The sequence below is a fragment of the Vulpes vulpes genome, chromosome 3, assembly GCF_048418805.1.
Source record: "Vulpes vulpes isolate BD-2025 chromosome 3, VulVul3, whole genome shotgun sequence".
In the NCBI taxonomy this organism is placed as follows: Eukaryota; Metazoa; Chordata; class Mammalia; order Carnivora; family Canidae; genus Vulpes; species Vulpes vulpes.
This window is the reverse complement of record NC_132782.1, coordinates 130,558,645-130,571,257: the sequence shown is the minus strand read 5'-3', so window position 1 is coordinate 130,571,257 and position 12,613 is coordinate 130,558,645. Positions and strand designations below refer to the sequence as shown.

The 12,613-nt window shown below is 40.2% G+C and overlaps 1 pseudogene; it reads right to left on the bottom strand.

Annotated features, from left to right (window-relative positions):
* Positions 1-6,455: 6,455 nt before the first annotated feature.
* On the bottom strand, positions 6,456-7,647 carry LOC112918333 (small ribosomal subunit protein uS2 pseudogene; annotated as a pseudogene).
* Between the last annotated feature and the right edge of the window lie 4,966 nt (positions 7,648-12,613).

Below are 12,613 nucleotides of genomic sequence, written 5' to 3'. Positions count from 1 at the left end.
AATGTCTCAAGAGTGTTCTCAAGAGAAAAATATGGAAACTGCCAGTCCTCTTAGGCCCTGGGCTCAGAATCCTAGAGTGTTACTTCCACCACATTGTAGTGGTCAGAGCAACTTCAAGGCCAACCTTGATTCAAAAGGAGAAGATACAGGTATCTGTCACTTTACAAAAGTTCAAGTTACACCACTCACTTTTAAGAAAGACCTACATTAGTACCTATTTTTACTAACCAAGAGAAATCTGAAGAGGCTTTTTTGCTTTTATGTGAAAAGGGAAAATAGCATTCAGTGTTTGTGTGGCAGAGAGCCCTATAGAGGCAGTGTGCATGCTGAGCAGCAGAGTAGCATCACTAACTCCTTCCCAGGGAAATACACTTAGCCTCTCAGCATCAAGCTGCCATAGCTTTAAACTGAGTCTGTGAGCATCTCTGCTTTATTATGATTTATTTAGTGCATCTGTTAGCAAGATGTGTCTCAAGGTGTCAGAAAAACCTATTCTTTCAGTCTGGAAATGCTCAAAATTTTTCTTCATATACATTGATAGTAATTGCTTCTTTGCCTCATGCCATTTCAGTTTACAAAAGTTTTCATGGGAATGCTCTACACTTGGATAACAGGGAGACCTGTATAAGTATATATGAAGAGGATGAATTGTTGGGAGCTATATTTAGAGACTATCTTCCATACTTGTCTTTGCACATACTTCTTTGCTCTGAAATGCCTTTTTTTCTTTTCCTGAGAAACATTCACACTGCAAGACCCAGCTTACATTTCAGCCCACATCTAGAGCCTTCCCTGATACCCTCAATGCACGGTCAGTAACCCCTCCCTCCATATAGTGTGTGCCTGTGGTTCATATTTCTGTTTTTGTATCTATCATTCCTTATTATAATTTGTTTGCTTACATATTTTTCTGTGAGAGTGTCTAGGAGACAGTAATCATGTCAGTATCATCTCCATATCTCTAGTAACTCTCACAGTAAAGGTTTTTGCAATTGAATTTACATATGTATCTGCCTGTGGTCAGTATTAATTCAGGTGTTCTATACCATCTGTTCTTGGTGCTTCCGTGTGGGGCCTAAAATGAGGGAGATAATGAATATTCAATGATGGTAGTAATGGAAAAGGACAAAAATTGCCTTTTAGGTATTCTGTGTAGGAAGAAAGGATCACGTATGAATCATTTAATAAAAATTTTCAGGAGCATTGGTACTTTCACCCTAAAAATTTAAAACTTACATAGAAAAATAATTTCCCCAGAATAGCACATTCTCTGGTTCTAGGAACACCAGGTTAAATATTATACCACATAATTAATCAGAAAATAGGAGAAAATCCATCAAAATCCTAGAAGAGAACACAGGCAGCAACCTCTTTGACCTCAGCCACAGCAACTTCTTGCTAGACATGTCTCTAGAAGCAAGGGAAACAAAAGTGAAAATGAACCATTGGGACTTTATCTGGATAAAAAGCGTTTGCACAGCAAAGGTAACAATCAACAAAACTAAAAGGCAACCTACAAAATAGGAGTAGATATTCGCAAATGACATATCAGATTAAGGGCTAGTATCCAAAATCTATAAAGAATGTATCAAACTCAATACCCCACCCCCCAAAACAATCCAGTCAAGAAATGGGCAGAAGACATGAACAGACATTTCTCCAAAGAAGACATACACATGGCCAACAGACATGAGAAAATGCTCAACATCACTTGGTATCAGGGAAATACAAATCAAATCAAAACCACAATGAAATACCACCTCACACTAGTCAGAATGGCTAAAATGAACAACTCACAAAACAACAGATGTTGACAAGGATATGAAGAAAGGGAACCCTCTCACACTGTTGGTAGCAATGCAAACTGGTGCAGCCAGTCTGGAAAACAGTATGGAGGTTCCTCAAAAAGTTAAAAATGGGACACCTGGGTGGCTTAGTGGTTGAGCGTCTGCCTTTGGCTCAGGGTATGATCCTGGAGTCTCGGGATTAAGTCCCACCTCAGGCTTCCCTGCACGGAGCCTGCTTCTCTCTCTGCCTATGTCTCTGCCCCTCTCTTTTTGTGTCTCTCATGAATAAATAAATAAAATCTTTTTTAAAAAAGTTAAAAATAGAACTACCCTACCATGTAGCAATTACACTACCAGGTATTTATCCAAAGGATACAAACATTGTGATTCAAAGGGGCACATGCACTCCAAAGTTTATAGCAGCAATATCCACAATAGCCAAACTGTGGAAAGAGCCCAGATGTCCATCAATGGATGAATGGCTAAGGAAGATGTGGTATTTATATACAATGGAATATTACGTAGCCATCAAAAGAATGAAACCTTGCCACTTGTAATGACATGGATGGAACTAGAGGCCATTATGCTAAGCTAAATAAGAATATAAATACCATATGATTTAACTTATCTGTGGAACTTAAAACAGATAAACATAGGGGAAGGGAAGGAAAAACGTAGGATAAAAACAGAGGGGGGCAAACCATGAAAGACTCTTAATTTTAGAAAAGAAACAGGGTTGCTGGAGGGGAGGTGGGTGGAGATGGGATAATTGAGTGATTGGCATCAAGGAGGGCACTGGATGTAATGAGCACAAGGTGTTGTATGCAACCGATGAACCACTAAATTCTACCTCTGAAACTAATAATACACTATATGTGAACTAAATTGAATTTAAATAAAAACTTTAGAAAAAAAAAGGAAAATGGGAGCTACTTGAGGTATTTTAAGCGAGGAGGGATTTAATACAGGAAATTAGACAGCAAAATTGTTGGAAAGGCTGGAGATGCTAAAGATGGTCCTGTTGCTCAGTGATGAAGAACTATAAGAAGCTGCTTCTTCCCCTGGAGCCTACAGTTGTTTGCAGAATTCAACTCATGCAGGACCCTATGAATTAAAGCAATTGTGCTCCTCTGCTCCCATGCTGCTGATACAAACTACTAGGAGCCCATGTTTACCTGCTACCCAGAGGCCACAGGAGCCGACTGCTATGGCAAGAGGATGCAACTTGGCTAGTGTCACCACTGTCTAAGCTAGAAGATTGTTTCTCTCTTCCTTTAGCTTTCCAATCTCTTGCACATGCCCACTGTCGACTGAATGCTGAATAAGAGTCCTGCTGGCTAGGGAGTCCAAGGAAATTTCTAAGTTGCAATACAATAAAATTGTGGGGATGATGCTGAACACATCACAATATCTGGAACATGGCATTATAAACATAGCTTACAAAAAGAATATAGTAATTATAGCTCTTGCTATAGCTGTGCCCAGACTAGAATTTTAGAAGAGTTTCTGTCTTAACACTTTCAAATAATTGGTACAATAAATAAGAGCTTTTTTTGTACCAGCATCTAAAACTGGAGTACTAGTAATCTCAGGTAACTTTCAGCCTTAATTTTCTTACTGGAAAATTAGAAAGCTTCCTAATTTGGTAGTCTTTCAAAGGTACAGAGTTAGAAGGATCTTTAAACCTTTTAGACAGGGAAAAAATTATGTATGTATACACATAAATATGTACGTAGCAACGTATTAATACACACATAGTAATATTATGTAACAAGAAGATACTGTTTGAGAAAATGGGATTTTATTTTTGCCACCTAATGACAGTATGACTTTGGTAGAGTACTGCCCAAAAGTTGAAATATAGCTCCACCCTAACATTTATTGGGCTTTGCCACTGCCCTTGGCATTAGGAACACAAAGATGCATATTATATATTCCAATTCAGCAAATATTTATTAAATATCTATCCACTGGATATTTAGGTCTTGATCTACCAAGATGAACAAGGCCAGATTTTATTCCTAGGAGGTATTTATAATTCATGGGAAAAGACTGATAAGCAAATGATTGCAAGATTGTGCTAAGTGTGTTGATAAGAAATTGGAAGTATGACCAAAATGCTCGAATGGCAAATTTTAAAACTTAGTTGACAATAAGAAACTTATCATTTACCTAAAATTACTCAAGAAGATACCATGTCTCAGAGAAAAAAATACTGCCTCTGAATGAAAACATCTCAGGCAGTTAGAATTAAAAGTTTTTTGGGTTTTAAATGTGTGTAAAATGCTCACTTTGGGAAATACTGATAAGTATTTTCTTAAAGTCACAATCTCACCACAAAGACAGCCACTGAAACATATTGATGTATTCCTTTTTAATCCAAGAGCATCTTTTTTAAAACAAAGAAATTAAAACCAAAAATAGAGGCCTATAAGTCCACAATGCATGAGAGATTGCATGTAAATTAGAAGGCAAGAAAAAGGGAGCAAGATCTAGAGTGAGAGAAAGAGAGAAGGATCCATCTGGGCCAGGTATTTTAAACTTCAAAACACACACCTCAACTATCTTTTCCCTAGTTGTCATTCCTCCACTTGTACTTGCCTTTTTTAGGAAGGCCACCACCATCTATCTGGTAATGTAATCAGATGCATCCATCTATTGTCAGAGTAATCCTAAAAGTCTAATTTCATCATTCCTATGATTGAAATCCTTCAATAACTCCCCATAGATTTTGGGATCAAGTGTATCTTCTTATTTTAGCATCATCTTCATCTAGCTCCCACCCATCTTACTAGCTTGAATTGCCTTCCTGTTACACAGTTCTCCACTCCAGCTATATTAAAAAATCTGTAGTTCCACAAAGGTGTAGCAGTGTGCTCCAATCATCTCTTTCTCTCTACATGCTCTTTTCTCTCTCTAGAATGCCATTCATTAGCCACCTCCATCTTTTCTGTTTAATTGCTTCTCAAAAACTCAAGGGTTCTGGATGCTCCAATCTATTCTGTTCCCCCACTGTATCATGTACATATCTCTAATATAGCATTGGTCATGGCATCCTGGAATTATTGGTGTTTTTACCTCTTATTCAACTCAACCAAGAGCTCCTTGATGATCTTGAGACTCCTGCTTCTATCGCAGTGTACCCAATATATAGTAGATGTTATAAGGTTGAGGGAATTTATAGAAATTAGTAGATAAAAGGACTGGTGAGGTTTTTTTCTTTATTAGAATCTTCAGGGAACATATTTAGAAATTGTAGCAAATGTTGCTTACTCAATAGCGATCTCCTCTTATTATTATTATTAAAATTCAAGTTTCAATGTAGCAGTGTACCCCAGGGGATGGTATCTTAACAGATCCAAGACAATCATGGCATCCCCATTCCCCTTTGCCAATAATACATTTCAGCTGAGTATAATAGGGCATAGAGGGAAGCTGCAGAGGCATCAGGGAAAGGTCTCGTTACTTTCTCTTCTTATCTCCCTTCCTGCTATATGTACTGTTCTGTACAATTGGTGTAACTGTCCTGTAATCGTGAGGCAGCAGGCTTGAGAACAAAAAATAACATGCTGAGAATTGTGGAGGGGGAGAGACAAGGAGTCTGGATCTTTAATAAGATCATTGAGCCTCACCAATCCTAAATTGCCTATCACATACAGATCTCCTTTTATGTAAGATAATTGAAATGGCCTTATTGTTTAATCCACTGGGTGGTTGAATGGTGACCCCGAAAAGGTATGTCTATGTCCTAACCTCTAGAACCTATGAATGTAACCTTGTTTGCTGGTTTTTGCAGATATAATTAAATTAAGGATTGTGATCTCAGGTTTGTGGAATCAAGCCCTGCATCCAGCTCCATGCTCAAGTGCGTCTGCTTCTCTCATGCTCACATGCTCTCTCTCCAAAGTAAATAAATAAATCTTTTTTTTTTTTTAAGATTTTATTTCTTTGAGAATGGGCACACTGGTAGAGGGAAGGGCAAAGAGAGGGAGAAGCAGACTTGCCACTGAGCAGGGAGCCTGATGTGAGGCTTAATCACAGAACCCCAAGATCATGACCTGAGCCAAAATCAGATGCTTGGCCAACTGAGCAACCCAGGTGCCCCAATAAATAAATAAATCTTAAAACACACACACACACACACACACACACACACGAGCGATGCACAGAGAAGAGGAGAAAATGGAACCCTGGAGAAGGCAATGTGAACACGGAGACAGGCTGGAATTATACAGTGACAACCCAAGGAACACCTGGAGCCACCAGAAGCTCAAAGAGGTAAAGAAGGATTCTCTTCTAGAGCCTTTAAAGGGAGAATGACACTTGTGACACCTTGATTTTGGGCTTTTGACCTCCAGAACCATGAGAAAATTAGTATTTGTTGTTTTAAGCCATTCAGTTTGTGAAAATTTGTTATGGCAGTCTCAGGAAATAATACAAACTATAAGTCATCCTGGACCCAAAGATATCTTAATCAATATAATTATTTTTAAGTTCAAACTAAGCCTATGATAAAAAGGTATTGCTAATAATTCAGGAAAATATCTTGGAGTCCCTGAAAATGCCATAGGATTTCACACTAAGATTGACACTAATGTTGTCAGATCTGGGATTTAAGCATATCTCTGACTCTGCTTCACTCTCCCCTATATCACTCTCCCTCAGAGACTAATGGGTGGTAGCAGAGATGTAAGTTATACCCTCCTTAAGACCAATTTTTTTTTTTTTAGAAACTATATTTTCCATCAACCTTATTTCCATTTTGTAAAAGAGAAGATCACTCATGGTTGTTCCTACCTATTCAGTGGCCTGAGCGGTGGGGGCTGCAGACCAGTCTTCCCTGGTAGGCTGAGCACTCCAGTCTCCAGTTGGGAACCGCTGAGTAGGCCAAGAGGGCACCTGCACACCTTCAGACCAATCTGCAACTTGGGGCTGAATAGCAGTGAACTCAGGAACTGGAACTGTCCATTCACCCCAAAAGTCCTCCTTGGTCACAGAGTTTTCAGCAGTGGCCTGCTCTCCCTTTTCAATCTCTTCAGGATCTCTATAGAAGTAGACATCAGGCATGACTTCCCACGGGTCTTGTGGGAAATGGTGCCACGCATGCACAGGACTTCCCGGGCCAGCATCCACCACATCAGACCTACTGAGTGAGCTCCCTTGTTTTTGCAAGGGATAGCGAGGTCCACATAGTGCAGAGGAGAGTCTGTCACACAGAGCAATGACAGGCAGGTTGATGTAAGATGCCTCTGGGAGAGGCTGGTGGTCAGCCATGAGATCATAACCACCAAAAATCTGGGTTTCCGGAAGGCTGCTTGGATCTGTTTAGTGAAGGTTCTAGTAGTGAAGTGACCAGCAGTAGGAGTGCCGGCAGTAGCAGCACAAACTTCAGCACAGCTCAATTCCTGTATAATAAGGATTCCTGTATAATAAGACAATGACATGAGCCAGGTTTTTAATGCCAACAATGGTGTTTGCTGCCAGCAGAAGCTTCTTTCCAGGTTCTCTTCAGATTTATGATGTAAGTGCTATCACTTTTCCTTTTGTAGATGTACTGTCCCATTTGGAAGTCAAGGTTGGTGCCACCTAATGAGTTCCTGCTGCAAGGAATTTGAGACCATCCTCCTCCTTTGTTTGTAGGACATCAAGAGCTCTGGACATTTTGAAAGTTTCCCTTTAAGGTATGATGAGAGGGACACCTGAGTGGCTAGTGGTGAGCATCTGCCTTTGGCTCGGGGTGTGATCCTGGGTCCTGGGATGGAGTCCCACATCAGGCTTCCCAATGGGGAGCCTTCTCCCTTTGCCAATGTCTCTGCCTCTCTCTGTGTGTCTCTCATTAATAAATAAATAAAATGGGGCGGCCCCGGTGGCGCAGCGGTTTAGCGCCACCTGCAGCCCAGGGTGTGATCCTGGAGACCCGGGATCAAGTCCCACATCAGGCTCCTTGCATGGAGCCTGCTTCTCCATCTGCCTGTATCTCTGCCTCTCTCTCTCTCTCTGTGTCTCTCATGAATAAACAAATAACATTTTAAAAATAAATAAATAAAGTATTTAAAAAATAAATTATGGGATGTAGAATAATGCATTGGGTAGCATGGAAAAGCTCTTTAAGACCATTTCTGATGAAGTTTGAGTCATCTCTGGTCCAACTCAATATGGGATTTTTTTTTCTGTTCCTATTTTTAAATATATGTAAGAGACTGTGATCTGAGGTAGTTTCAAAAACATGTATAATTTGGAACAGAAAAATAACATATAGACACTTAAAAATCAGGAAAAGAATAAAAAGACCAGTAGACATGTGGAATAAAGATGTGCAAACTATCAAGTCCTACATAATTAGAGTTAAGTTGCAAAATTGAAATTATTAGGGGTCAAATCAGAAAGAGTCAACAATCACGTGATTCATATTTTCTTTAACAAAAAAACATAATAGTTTCAAGAAAAGGAAAGCTTTGCTTTAAGAAACAACCATGTAGGGGCACCTGGGTGGCTCAGTGGTTGAGCACCTTGCCTCAGGTCATGATACCAGGGTCCTGGGATTGAATCCCGCACCAGGTTCCTCACAGAAAACCTACTTCTCCAATTGCCTGTGTCTCTGCTTCTCTCTTTGTGCCTCTCATGAATAAATAAATAAAATCTTAAAAAAAAAAAAGAACCATGTAGGTTTCAATTTAGATATCACTTCCTTTAAGAAGAATTTCCTAATGACATCCTCCCTGCAAATTAGGTACCACTACCAATGTATCTACAATTGTATCACTAGTAAGATCCCTACAAGACTAAGTTCTTTGAGCACGATGACTGATTAGCTTACCCTTGTATCCTTGGTACCTATTCCATTGTCTGCACATTGCAATCATCGCTATTTGTTGAGTACGACGTTTAATGAAACTTCATGGGGGATGGATCTGGTTCCCATTTTAACGATGCATTAAGTTATGATTCAAGCTGTGAGTGGAACTAGTTTTCCTTACAAAATAGCTTGGAGTATGTTCCAAGACATGAAACAGCTAACAGTTTAAAACCTGTTTAAAATTATTTTACCCTACAAAACATTCACTATGAACTTAGTAGCTGCTCTCTGAAGTTATAGAACAGTGTTAGTAATGCCACATGGGATGTGGCTTTTATGCATCACAGCTTCCTGCTAAACCCTCTGAGATGAATTAGCTGAACCCACTTATCAATTTAAGTATCTCTTAAACTGGGACAACCAGACAATATGTGTCTCCTAAAGGGATTGATATGAGGCTAAGGGCACCTGGATGGCTCAGTGGGTTAAGTGTCTGCTTTTGGCTCAGGTCATGATCCTGGAATCCTGGGACTGAGCCCCATGTTGGGCTCCCTTCTCAGCAGGGAGCCTACTCCTCCTCCCTCTGCCCCCTCGGCTTGTGTTCTCTCTCTCTCAAATAAATAAATAAAATCTTTTTTTAAAATGGTATGAGGCTGACAATACTACCCAAAAGAGTTGAATCTGCAAGTTTCTTTTTTTTTTTTTTTTTTAAGATTTATTTATTTACTTGAAAGAGAGTGTGGGAGGGAGGAGCAAGGAGAGAGAAAGAATCTCAAGCAGACTCCCTGCTGAATGTGGATCCTGAGGTTATGACCTGAGCTGAAAACAAGAGTCAGGTGCTCAACTGACTGAGCCACCCAGGTGCCCATGAATCTGCAAGTTTTTTTAAAAAGGCTTATTTATTTATTCATGATAGACACAGATAGAGAGAGAGGCAGAGACTTAGGCAGAGGGAGAAGCAGGCTCCACGCAGGGAGCCCGACATGGGACTTGATCCAGGATCTCTAGGATCACACCCTGGGCCAAAGGCAGCGCCAAACCACTGGGCCACCCGGGCTGCGGGGATTCTGCAAGTTTTTAAAAGCTAACTTCCATTACAGGATATAGAGGAGATAAAGGAACAAAAAGAAAGCAAATAGACATCCAGAATGTGGTAAATTTAACGAGATAACTGAACTGGTCCCTGCAACCAAGTCAATGGCATCAAAAAGAGGTGAGGAAGAAGAGACTGCTGTAGATTAAAAGAGGCTTAAGAAACAGCCAAATGCAGTTAGTTTAAAAATCTGATTTCAGGGGCAGCCCCGGTGGCGCAGGGGTTTAGCGTCGCCTGCAGCCCAGGGCGTGATCCTGGAGACCCTGGATCGAGTCCCACATCAGGCTCTCTGCGTGGAGCCTGCTTCTCCCTCTACCTGTGTCTCTGCCTCTCTCTCTCTGTGTGTGTGTCTCTATGAATAAATAAATAAAATCTTTAAAAAAAAATCTGATTTCAACAAACCAATTATAAAAAGGTAATTTTGATATAATTAGGAAAATCTCAAATGATCTGGGTATTAGATGATAACAAAGAATTATTGCAAGTCTGGTTAGGTGAGTTTCTCAGTTTGGGGGTCCCAGACCCAGAGATAAAGATTCAAATGCAAGAAGTATATTTGAGAAAGGATCCCAGGAAACACTGCAAGAGGGAGAGGAAGTGAGTTAAGGAAGCAATAGAAGTCAATAAAAGCTGCACTATTAAGCAGCTTAACCCCTCTGGGCAAGTGGAACTTAATCTCACTGATGTACTTGGGGAAATAGTGCGGAATATACTTCAGAGCTAATCCCCACCCCCAGGCCAAGGGCCTTGGTTTACTGATATACCAGCTCCCATCAGCCATTGGTTCAGCTGCGCCCACAAGAGAAGGAGGTAGAATGGGCTCTTCAAGCCAGAGAAGGCCCTCGGGCAAAGAACATACACTGAACAGGTAAGAGCTAAAGTGCCGTGGGAAAAAGCACCACTGCTATTTGCTACAGTGTGACAAAAGCATGACAGTAGTGTAAAAACATGTCCTTTCTTAAAAAAAATGTATACTGAAATACGTGAGGATGATGTCTAAATTTGCCTTAAAATACTTCAAATATATATTTTTTAAGATTTCACTTATTTGTCTGAGAGAGCGGGCGTGAGCAGGGAGGGGCAGAGGGAGAAGGAGAAGCCAACTCCCCACTCAGCGGGGCTCCATACCAGGACCCTGAGATCATGACCCAAGCTGAAGTCAGACCCTTAACTGATTGCTCCACCCAGACGCCCCCTTAAAATACTTTAATAATAAAAAAAAATAAAAGGAACAGGTGAAGAATGCCTGGCTGGCTCAGTTAGTGGAGCATGTGACTCTTGATCTCAGGGTTGTGAGTTCGAGCCCCATATTGGGCGTAGAGATTACTTAAAAATAAAATATTTTAAAAATAAATTAGTTTTAACCATTTAACCATGAAAGAGACTGATGAAACAAGGTAAAACCTGATGATTATTTATATTGGTCATAGGTATGTGAAAGTTAATTATGCTAACCTCTACTTCTGTGTATAGGAGAATTTTTTGCAATAAAAGTATTTTTAATGTACATTTAAGTAATGAGAATATGTCAGACTGCTTGCAGGAATTGGATATAAATCCTTTCATTTAGAGAACATCTGTCAAAAATAATGTTTTTATTTTTAAAATGGTTTACCTTAAACTATTATTTCTAGTCATAGGTTTGGCCTAAAATGTTTTCACAGTAGTACAAGCTGGCTGGGGTCTGGGAGCTACCTTTTAATTGCTTTTTTGGGATGGAGCCAATGAGTGAACCAGACCAGACACATTTTACAGATGGTCCAGCAGCCCAAGCTGCTGTGGCCTCAACAGGCTGGTATGTTAGGAGTCCCCCACCCTCTGTAATTGGGTTTTTAGCATCTGTGAGGCATTCCCTTTTCTCAGCTGCAAACACAAATCTGCCTGCTTACACACAAAAGGAAACCTAATACCAGCCCAACAGCAGAAGCCTTTGGTGCTCCCCGCCTTCGTTGACACTCTTGGATTTAGACTCTTCTTGCCTTCCTGGACTTCTGACACTCATGCGCATAGATTTAACGATAGAATATTCAAGCACTTTTCCCTGAGTCAACAAGTCACTGAGCCTCAAAGTTTGTTTACCCACATCAGGGCTATCCCCTGTACCCAATAACTTCATTAGACTTTTAGGTTTGGTCTCTTTACATGCTCCACAATACCTCTTGGCCCTGTTTTATAATTATTTGTTCATATCTATTATGTTAATTCCTTGAGAAAGGATTATGGTAGATGGCATTTTTTTTGTAGGTGACAAAACTCTGACATAACTACCTTAGGCCAAATGAAGAATCTCTTGTCTCTTGAAACTAAATCATGAGGACAGAGGAGTAGTTAGCAATGAACAGGGAGGACCAGGATTTTTTTATGTGTTATTCTTGGAACAAAGGTCTGGGGATTAACAGCCTAGCTTGCCTCTTACCATGATAACAGAATCACTTCCCCTAGTACCTCTACACTAACCTCACTGGCAGTCCTGATCAGGTGCAGCTCAGCTCCATAGGCTGGTTTTGGAGACTAGATTTTCTTTAAAAAAAAAAAAAGACTTTATTTTACTATTTATTATTTATTTATTTTTATTTTATTATTTACTATTTATTTTAGGGAGAAAGGGAAAGAGTGAGGGGGGAAGGGCAGAAGGAGAGAGAGAGAGAGAGAGAGAATCTCAAGCAGACTACACTGAGTGCAGAGCCTGGCCCCACAACCCTGAGATCATGACTTGAGCCAAAATCAAGAGTTGGGCAGTTTAACCAACTAGACTAGATTTTCAAGTGAGCAACTGGGTTCAGCTGTAGCCAATGCTTCAAATACTTACCATGTGCCTCTTCCATGTCAGGCATTGTTAGGTTCTGTAGTGAGATTATATAAAGGATGCAATCCCTGTTCTCAGTGGGAACCTCAATGTTATCACCTTGGCTACCAAGGAGTCACTTCATCTGTTCT